Genomic DNA, 9758 nt, shown 5'->3' with positions numbered 1-9758 from the left:
ATGAGCAGTATTGTGCAATGTAACTGTAGTGCATCACAGCTACGCGGAGCATTTCGTTTGGGGTTTGGCTATAGGAGGATTGTGATTGTTTCTCTCACACAGCGTATTGTGGCTAACTTCTATATTGAAAAAGCACCACTGAATAATGCATGCTGTGTTTATATTTTCCACAAAATAAACAACAGAATATGGGCGCAATCAATGTCAAACAATAACAAATTATAGGGCAGCATTTAAAAATGCATTGGTTGGTGCCAATGTATTTTCCACTGATAGCTGTTATATGTCATATGATTCAACCACTGGCGCTACAGTAGTATCTAATTCTTGTATCTACTGTTTTAAAATGAGTTTAAAAAAACACATCTGAACTCAGTTTACAACAAACTGAATAAATGTGCCAGCTCTGCGTGTATGCATGGCACCTAAACACTGCCAGATGTGGCAGTAACATTGCTATCCAAATCTAACCCTAACCCTAATTGAGACTTGACTTATTTTCCTATCTTAGGTCTGATCTCAGGATTATATTTGAATCATTAAAGACATTAAATGTTTTATAACTCATGAAATAATCCCATACATCTTAATTACCACACACCTGCATATGTAGGCCATAGGCAGTTTTGAAAGAAACACGTTATAAAATGTTTTTCTGTAAGTTTGCCTGTTAGGCGCCACAAGGCCAACAAAAAATGTAATGGATAACCATAAAACCTAGCAGGTGTTGGCTGTTATCAGTGCACTCTGTGAAATGTGTACAGTTATAAATCTGTGTTGATTGAAATTAATAACAGACACACAGGCTTCACCACCTTTCATGGAAGTTACACTGTTTAATCTGGATGATCGGTAATGCTAACATAGCTAAAATTGCAAGTGTGATATACACTGTAAATCAAAGCGTGGACCCCACCCCCCGGCATATTTACATTCAGTGATACATCGTGCCCCTAACTCCTGATAGCAGCTACAAGTATTGTGATCTACAAAAATGTAATACTGAAACTTGCTTATAGTACAGCGTCTTAAACAAAGTCACCCCAGTAAGTGTATTGCTTATCATTTGCCTTTTTTTGTAAGCATCAGGGCCTTGTATAATTTATAGCAAGGATAATTTTAGCCTGTTTCATTTAGAACCAGCAGTGAAACACGACATTGATGAGCACCAGGATCTATAAAAAGAGGGCTGCAAAGTTAAAAATAAAAGAAAGGTCATTGGCTGCACGCTTTCCAGAGAAAAAGATTCATCAAACCCCCTGCGGAGGTGAGCAAACATTCGCGAGGCAAAAAGAAATGAACTTTAGTGACCTTCCTCCTAGCTCAGTGCATAATCGTTCATCCAGCATCTTTTACTCACTTGAGCTTTCATTGATCAGTTGTTCTGTATACCAATGTCCCAAAAGAAAGAACAGTAAACCTGGTAGTGGAACGGATACAGTGAAGATCTGTAGGGATTCCAATGTATTACCCATAAGAAACCCCAGCAAAATCATTGGCTATGGCAATATCTGCAATGGCAACGCAGTACCATACTGTTCATGTTACTAGTCTTTGTTGCTACCCTTCCTGTCAGAGCAACCAAATATGAGGAACCTGATGAATTGTGCCTCTGGTTTGTGTGTTGGCACAATTGTTTATAGCAAGCCAAATGGTCATTTAGCAATATCTCAAATTGCATTTTAAGATATCTTGAAATATTTAGACATATCTGTAAATCATTTGCAGATATCTTTAAATGAATATGATAAATCTGTAAATAATCCTTTTGAAAATATCTCAAATGAATGCATTTACAGATATCTTTAAATAATGTTTTGCTAGCATGGTACGTCAAACTGTCATTTAGAAATAACTTGAAATAATTTCCTGTTCATTTAGAGACATCTCTAAATCACTTTAAGATATCTCGAAATAACTTCCTGTTCATTTAGACGAGACGCAGGGCTTCTCAAACTTGGTCCCAATTACAATTACATGTCTTCTTTATTAAGTATTTCTAGTGATTGATGAGGATCCTGATTCTCCGTGGATAAAGGGCTGTTTGCTGTTTTTGAAATCTTTGTACTCTCTTTAAATTCTCTGAGAGAGAGAGAGAGAGAGAGAGAGAGAGAGAGAGAGAGAGAGAGAGAAATGAAGTCAAGTTTTGGTGACATAGTAAATTAGACAAAATGCAATTATCTGGTTACTACTGCATAGCTAGAATATTTGAATGTATTCCAAGACACGGACCAGACACAATGAATGCTTTATACCCTGTGACCTATACAGACTCCTTAAAGGCAAGTGGGATGGTGGAAAATCCCATTCTCCCATGCGTCCATCCTTGATCTCTGTCTCTGGGGTGCTGAAGTGAAGGTTGCTTTAAAAAGGTCACATCAGCCTGCATACACCACCTGCAGTGGAGTTAAGCAATACCACGTTACTCTATATATCCAAACAGGGCTTACATGATAATTACTCAATTGCTATTCCTAGAAATTCTGTGAAGTTCTGCTGATAAACTGTAACCAGATACAACAAGGTGCTTACCTTGACTAGGAAACCAACCTTCTAGTATTTTTAATGCATATTATTATAAAATAAAGACTACTCATATGCAAATTAAATCTTAAATATGTAATCCTTAATGTTATACAATCCCTCTCCTCCACGTTGGTTTGCACCATTCTCCATTTTTTTAATGCTTTCCAAATATTTGCTGAAAGAGGCAAAATGCCAATTTTAAAACTTTAACTTTTTTCAAAGTAACTGTCATCCAGTCTGGGAGTTTATTAAAAAAAAATGCAAATCAACATCTAGTAGACAGACCTGGAGCTCTTTAACTCGAAACATACAATCAGTGGCCTAGACCATGCTATGTGTATTTCCTTTTCATCACTATTTGCTGACACTTTAGGATAATTCCATTTTGGAAATTCCAGCAATGACTGACGATGGTTTATGCTGGGCTAGTTTTCAGCTGGTCATACTGGTTGAAGAGGAGCTGATTACAGTATATTGATTTAAAAAAAAAAAAAAAAAAAAAACATTGTTGTCTACACTACTCTATGTTGCTGTAGTTTTATGCACATAGCCATCTTAATATCCACTAAGAAACCAGTCTGTAATTGATGGTGAAAATAGAATATCGATTTATACTATTATTATCAAGTACAGAGATGCTGTAAAAAGCCTTTCTACTCAGGGATCATATTATTGAAGTACCACATACTCCAGAAGAATGGCTTTCTCCATCTAATGTTATTTCTTGATGTATTCATTTTTTATATATAATCCTACTTTTTGATGCCGCAAGTTGGCTGATCCCAGGAGCCATCATTACACTTTAGCCATCAATACCAGGCCACTAGGAAATCTACATTACCTGGTAGAGATAAGCACTGTAGGCTCAGCTCTTACTTCAGTGAGTCCTATAATGGCAAAATCAGTAATAAAAATCAGTCAATAGGTGTCACTGTGGTACAAACACAAACCAAGTATAGGAAAAAGATCTGCATCAATTCCTACAATTTCAAAAATAGCAGCTCAGTAGTAGTGCTTGATTTATTTAATGAATGTATAACCCTATTTGTAATCCTTAAACCTCTATCTTTAGAGGGAGTGTGGTCCAGTGGTTAAAGAAACAACCTTGTAACCAGGAGGTCAAATCCCAGCTCAGCCACTCACTCACTTTGAGACCCTGAGCAAGTCACTTAACCACCTTGTGCTCCTTTTTTCGGGTGAGACGTTGTAAGTGACTCTGCAGCTGATGCATAGTTCACGCACCCTAGTCTTGTATCTTGTAAAGCACTTTGTGATGGCGATCCTCTATGAAAGGAGCTATACAAAAATAAAGATTATTTATTATTATCTTGTAGACCAGGAGAAAATCATTCTATGCATCTTTGAACTGAAGCTACCCAATATGGGCAGAAGCCTGTTTCTCTCACTGCAGTTCACTATAGTGCAATCTGTAGTGCAATATTACTTGTTAGCTTATAACTGACCTTGAGATGACCTCAACAGCTGGTTACAGCTCTATTTCGATGCTTGTAGATAGAACTGCACTATCTTTGTACTGTATCCGATACATTTGAAAAAGTGATTCTATCCTCTCATATACTGCAATTACCAGCTTTCCATACTGAAATGTAAGTTAGAGGATGTTCGAGGACACTGGTTTTGACATGTTAAACAGTAAAAATATGGCACAGAATATTAAAGCATTTTAAAACAAATAAATAAATCATTGAATGCTATGATGAATGCAAAGGGCAAGCTTTCAAATAGAAAAACATGCACATTTAAGCTATTATGTAACGCTGTATTTTATAAATGGCTGCCAAGGATTGTTTATTTATTTATTTATTTATTTTTATTAAGAATCAATGTTACTGAATCACTTTAAATTAATTCAGCAAGAAAATCAATAAAGTGACACTTGCAGTCTCCTCAAAGAAAACATTTGGTCACCAATCAATACCATTGCAGGAAAAGAAAAATAACAATAATAATACAAAAAACACTCAAGTGGCTTCTGGAAGGGGCTCAAGATGCTTATATACCAGTATGAGCGACCTACCCAACGGGTTATAAAGATGAACTGGAATCTGAGCTCTCCCTGGTATTCCAGGACTGGAGCTTGCGTTCCTGTAGAGGGATCAGGCACTTCTTTACACTCTGTTCCCACACTGATCAGGCGTTCAACAGTAGAGTTTCTCTGCTACAATATTCTGAACACCACAATGCAAAGTTATCCATACTAGTATAGGCAGCATGATTGTTTTTGCGTTTCTGTCCACAAATACTAGCCTCAGTGCCACGGCCATCAACACTGAAGACAAATATAAAAAGTATATATTTCAACAAGTGATGCAAAATTATTATTTTATAGTGACACATTTCTAAAATATGTATCAATATTTAAATACAGCATATTTAATATATTGATATACAATTTATTCTGATATATTTTCCTTTTTTTTCGGGAACATGCATTGACAAGTAGGTTCAAACTTTTTTTGAAGAGTAATAGTGTATTTAAATTAGGTTGATCATCTTTTACCATTAGCAATCCAAAAAAAAAAAAAAAAAAAAAAAAAGGCTCTTTGAGCCTTAACCATGTACATCTCAATCACAATAGAATAATTGCAAAATAATTTACAAAAGGAGTGAGATGTTTTTTATTTATTTCTTTTTTTACCATCAGTTGTTTAAAAAAAAAAAAAAAGCACTGGGTACTAAGGAGAGTGGAATATTAATGAAACCCAGACATTTTCTAAGCAGACTTGGAACACTTAACATCTTACACTGACATCAATACATTGACGTAGAACATGTCACAGACGCTGATGGGGGGTGGGGGGGATAGTGATGGGGGATGGTGATGAGGTTCTAATCTTTGTAGTACTGGCATCTTTTTGAGTTTTAGATTCTTGGGCCAGAATTTCTGGAATGAGACCCCTCCTTGTTTTTTGATACCAGTCTGGAAGTCAGGATCTATCTAAGTTCAATTAAAACTGAGTAAGCAATTCTGTGTGACATAATTACACATATATTTACAGTGTGGGCACATGGCATGTATGGGTTCCTCCTCTGAATCTGTGCAGGGTTATACTGCTTTTTTTTTTTTTTTTTTTATGGACCTCATACATCACTCCAAACGTTGCATGCTGTGGCAGAAACAGTAGCAGTGAGCAATATATTGAATGCAATGCAGGCTCTCCTCATGGCTGTATATAAATATAATACAAGAGAATGTCGGTGCAGATAGCGGTAGATTAAATGAAGTTGTGAGGCACTGGCTGGTGTATGGGTGCTTGAATGTTACCAGTTCAATATTTGTGCACTATTTTTCATTATTCTGTGCACATTATGTCAATCTTTATTTCTATGTCAAGTTCTTAAGAACAGTGAAGGCTAATCTCTTGAAAAATGTAAAGTCACCAAGGGAACAATTTTGGTGTAAAATTTGAAAACAGTTAGACACTGCTAAATTGTCTTTTTTTCTTCTTCTTTTGGTATATATTCCTATAAATAGCACACATAGTCAAATAGCTTGACAGTAGCACTAATTAATAAATGTGTTAGCAGACGTGAAAACATGACTGCTGACATAAGACACCAGGGGTGTAGCCGCAGTGAATACAGGAAGTGTTCATTTGTGATGAAAGTGTAACAGCAGAAATCAGCACTTTTTAAACTATTGTTGAGTGATTTATTGGCAACAGACAGATAAGTTTCACTGCTCTCTGTGCATTACTAACCGTAGGCAATATTACGGATTCTGTGTTCAAAGACAGCCATGTCAGAGGACCAAGCTTGAACCTGTCGGCATGTTCATCTAGCCTCTCTTCCAGTGTTTCTTCTATTAAAAAAGAAAACAAAAGTATTTGAGTATGTTTGTAATCTTTTTGTGGTTTTGTAGTGTATCAGTTTATCTTTTTTTCTATCAAGGTCCAAGGTGATTTCTGATTTCAAAGATGCATATTTGTCATTGAACTGTTTTAATGGGTGGAGATGTTAGCATACAGCAATGTAAATTCAACACCCGTGTGAACTTGTGTTCTGATCCCCCAAATACATTTGAAGAAAATCAACATGCACATAAGCTGCAACACAGGGGGTTATTTTTAAAACATGGCAAGTTCAGTAATTAACAAAGAAATTATTCCTCTCATTTCCCTTGGTACATCCTTTAAAATAAGACCCTATATCTCAGGAATGTTTGTGTGAATTTGAATCAATGCATGGCCATTTATTGTACAATACAGGTGTATGCTTCTTGTAAAGACCTTCAAGATGTAGGTGTACGATGTTTTCCTTTCTCTAGTTTTTATTACTCTCTATTGAGTCCCATGGAACCCCTTGCTCCTCATCTACTTCTATCACCAGTACTTCCAAATAGACTCCCAGGCTCCTCAGCACCTACATTGCACAGCCCTCTGTTATCAATTTCTCCAGACAGGTTTACCGAGCCACTCCAGTCAGCCATCCATCAATGCTTTCTGCTAAAAACGTTCGTGTCCCATCTTAGAGTGGAATGTCCTATGAAAGGGAGCTCGGGATCAATAGATTAATCATGTAGCCCTGTCTCTCGCTGACCTTTCGCAATATGGCAGGGGGAAGTCCTTGGCATGCACCATCTGCAGCCCAAGGGCACCCTCCCTTCAAAGTGACACTTTTACTTGAAAGCATTGGGCAAGCAGACTTCCTTCATTGGTATTGGAAAAGTAATTGTAAAAAAATGTTCCACTGTGTTGTAATGATGGCATGACTTAGGTTAAAATTACACATTCTATTATTAGACCTGTTTCAAATTTTAAACCTAATTTACATTTTTAGTGACGCATGTGGCTATACTGGGATATTGGATTTAAATGATGGGCTGTTTTTAGTACAACTTAAAGAGTGAAGGATGAAAACCTGGACCAGTATTCCATGTAAAAAAAGTTGAGAAAAACACATCGTTTTTATTTTGCTTCCTGAGTATGTAGATGATACAGTTCGGTTACCATCAACAACAAAGAGGAAACTACAAATTGGCAAATACAACAATGCTGTCAATGCACTGTACTTTCACCCTACACAATGTAGTTTTTAAACAAAAAACATTTCCCCAGTTGGTTATTTCAGTCAGGACAATCTTGCCTTAAATAATCACTTTTATTATGATACAAAAATCTTACAGGATTTCCAAAAACACTGAACACAAACAATGAAGAAAAAATAAAAAGTTGAATAAAAAAAAATTGTTGGAGCACAGCCTCATCCTTCGGAAATAAAAAATAATAAATCTTTGCAATGTGTTCAACCTGGTGAACAAAAAATATTAAGCAGAGGACCATCGTAAACTCCCCATCGAAGGAGAGAGAGGCTGAGAGATTTGCGGAGAATCCCTATTTGCTAAAAATAGGTGCACCATGTTCATTCCAGTGAACAAGCCAAAAAACTAAATAAATAAAATATCTAAATACATATATAATTATGACAACCTACACCACTTCACACATTTTGTTGAATACGCAAAAAAATCTCAAATAGAAAACGGTGAACTCCCCAAAATAATAATATCATATGTGAAATCTCATTTTTGTGACCGAAGGTAATGGAAGGAGAAAAAAAAAAAACCCTAAAAAAGAAAAAAACAAACAATATAGTATAATTATACATAATAGGTGACATAATATAGCAAAATACAGTGTTACAAAGGTTATGGTAGGGTTGGATCCTGGAATAAAGTCCTTTGTTAGGATATAGATTCCAGGTGGTGTTGGGCAATGAGAATGTCTTTAATATTGCTCCTTATGTAAATTTCATAAGCATCTGAAGACCACCGACCACATTCTTTGATGACATGTGCAGGAAAGTTTCGCTGAGCAGCTGTGGTTGCAGCTCCAATCATGAAAGAATGGCATGAATAGTTCAAGGAAGAAAGGCCACCTTTTTGGAGATCTTTGAGTCTTGCAGGGAACTGGGATGTGGAGCCCAGCCCATGCTCCGAGACAACATCAGAGTGTAGAGAAGACACCAACCAGCGGAGGAAACAGCATCCCGCCCCCCGCACAGAACCAGGAACCGCTCCCAATGACAAACACAGACAAATCAAAGCCAAACTAGACGTGTCATTACCGATAAATGGGGTGATGAATATTTCAAACCAGGCAGGTTCCTCACACAGAGCGAGGCAATCCACACACAGGCGGAGGGCGGGCAAGAACCCAGGACCTCTCGCACCAAGCATAGCGCCGATACCGCTGTACAAAAGAGCCGTCTCCTTTGGAAGTATATCTCATATGTAATAAGTCATCTACCAGCCCTGCTGCTGCCTTCCCCCGTGCACGCTACACTCTCCCCTGCCAGCCTCTAGCTCGCCCCGGACATGCTCACCAGGCTACAGTCCAGCGAGTGCATGCCGGGGTACCTGCGTCCACTTATAACACCAATGTAGCGTTCTCAGTTAACACAGGCAGGTGTATCACACAGGACGAGGCAATCCACACACAGGCGGAGGGTGGGCGCGAACCCGGGACATTCTTCACTCCAGCATAGCTCCGATACCGCTGACACTCAAGCAGTGTGAAGTATGAATGTTATGTTGTGATCCTGTGTTACGTTAATAACAGTGAAACAATTTTTTTTTTATTATTATTATTTTCTGAAATCCTGGTGTGTGTGACAAAATTGTTGTGTTGCCATTGCCAGAAATCTTTTCTTCAGGGTTTTATACAATTGTGTTGCCCAGAATGTTCCATTTTAGTGATCTAATGAGAATAGTATTAACTGTAAACCCATCAGATTTTCAGTCCCCATCTGTTAATAGCCACTACTGTGACCTGATCTGAATCCATGTGACTTTTGTCTTGAGAACAAATCTAATGCAAAGACAATTTCTGATTTGAAAACTGCAACGAAAGTTTTTGGCATTGAGATGTTTTAATGGATGGACAGCGTAAGTTATTCATCAATAGGGTAAGCATGTCTTCTAACCCAGATACATTTAAAGAGAGTCACAGAACACATACGCTAATTCATAATTAAATAAATTTAAAAAAACGAGACAGAAGTAGATTTTAATGGGGGAGCTACTCTGATGTAGTCATGGACATAAGGATAACTCAGTCATTTTCGGCATTAAGCGATTAGTCAAAAGCCTAACGTTTTTTGGGGTTTTTTTTGTCTTTGTTTTTGTTTTAAATAATTCCATTACCTGTCTCTGATTGCAATTAAGGCAACAACATTCACAAAACAGCTTCCTGAAATTATTCTAAAGTTAG

Source organism: Polyodon spathula, chromosome 26 (assembly GCF_017654505.1).
Source record: "Polyodon spathula isolate WHYD16114869_AA chromosome 26, ASM1765450v1, whole genome shotgun sequence".
Lineage (NCBI taxonomy): Eukaryota > Metazoa > Chordata > Actinopteri > Acipenseriformes > Polyodontidae > Polyodon > Polyodon spathula.
This window is presented reverse-complemented; position numbering follows the sequence as displayed.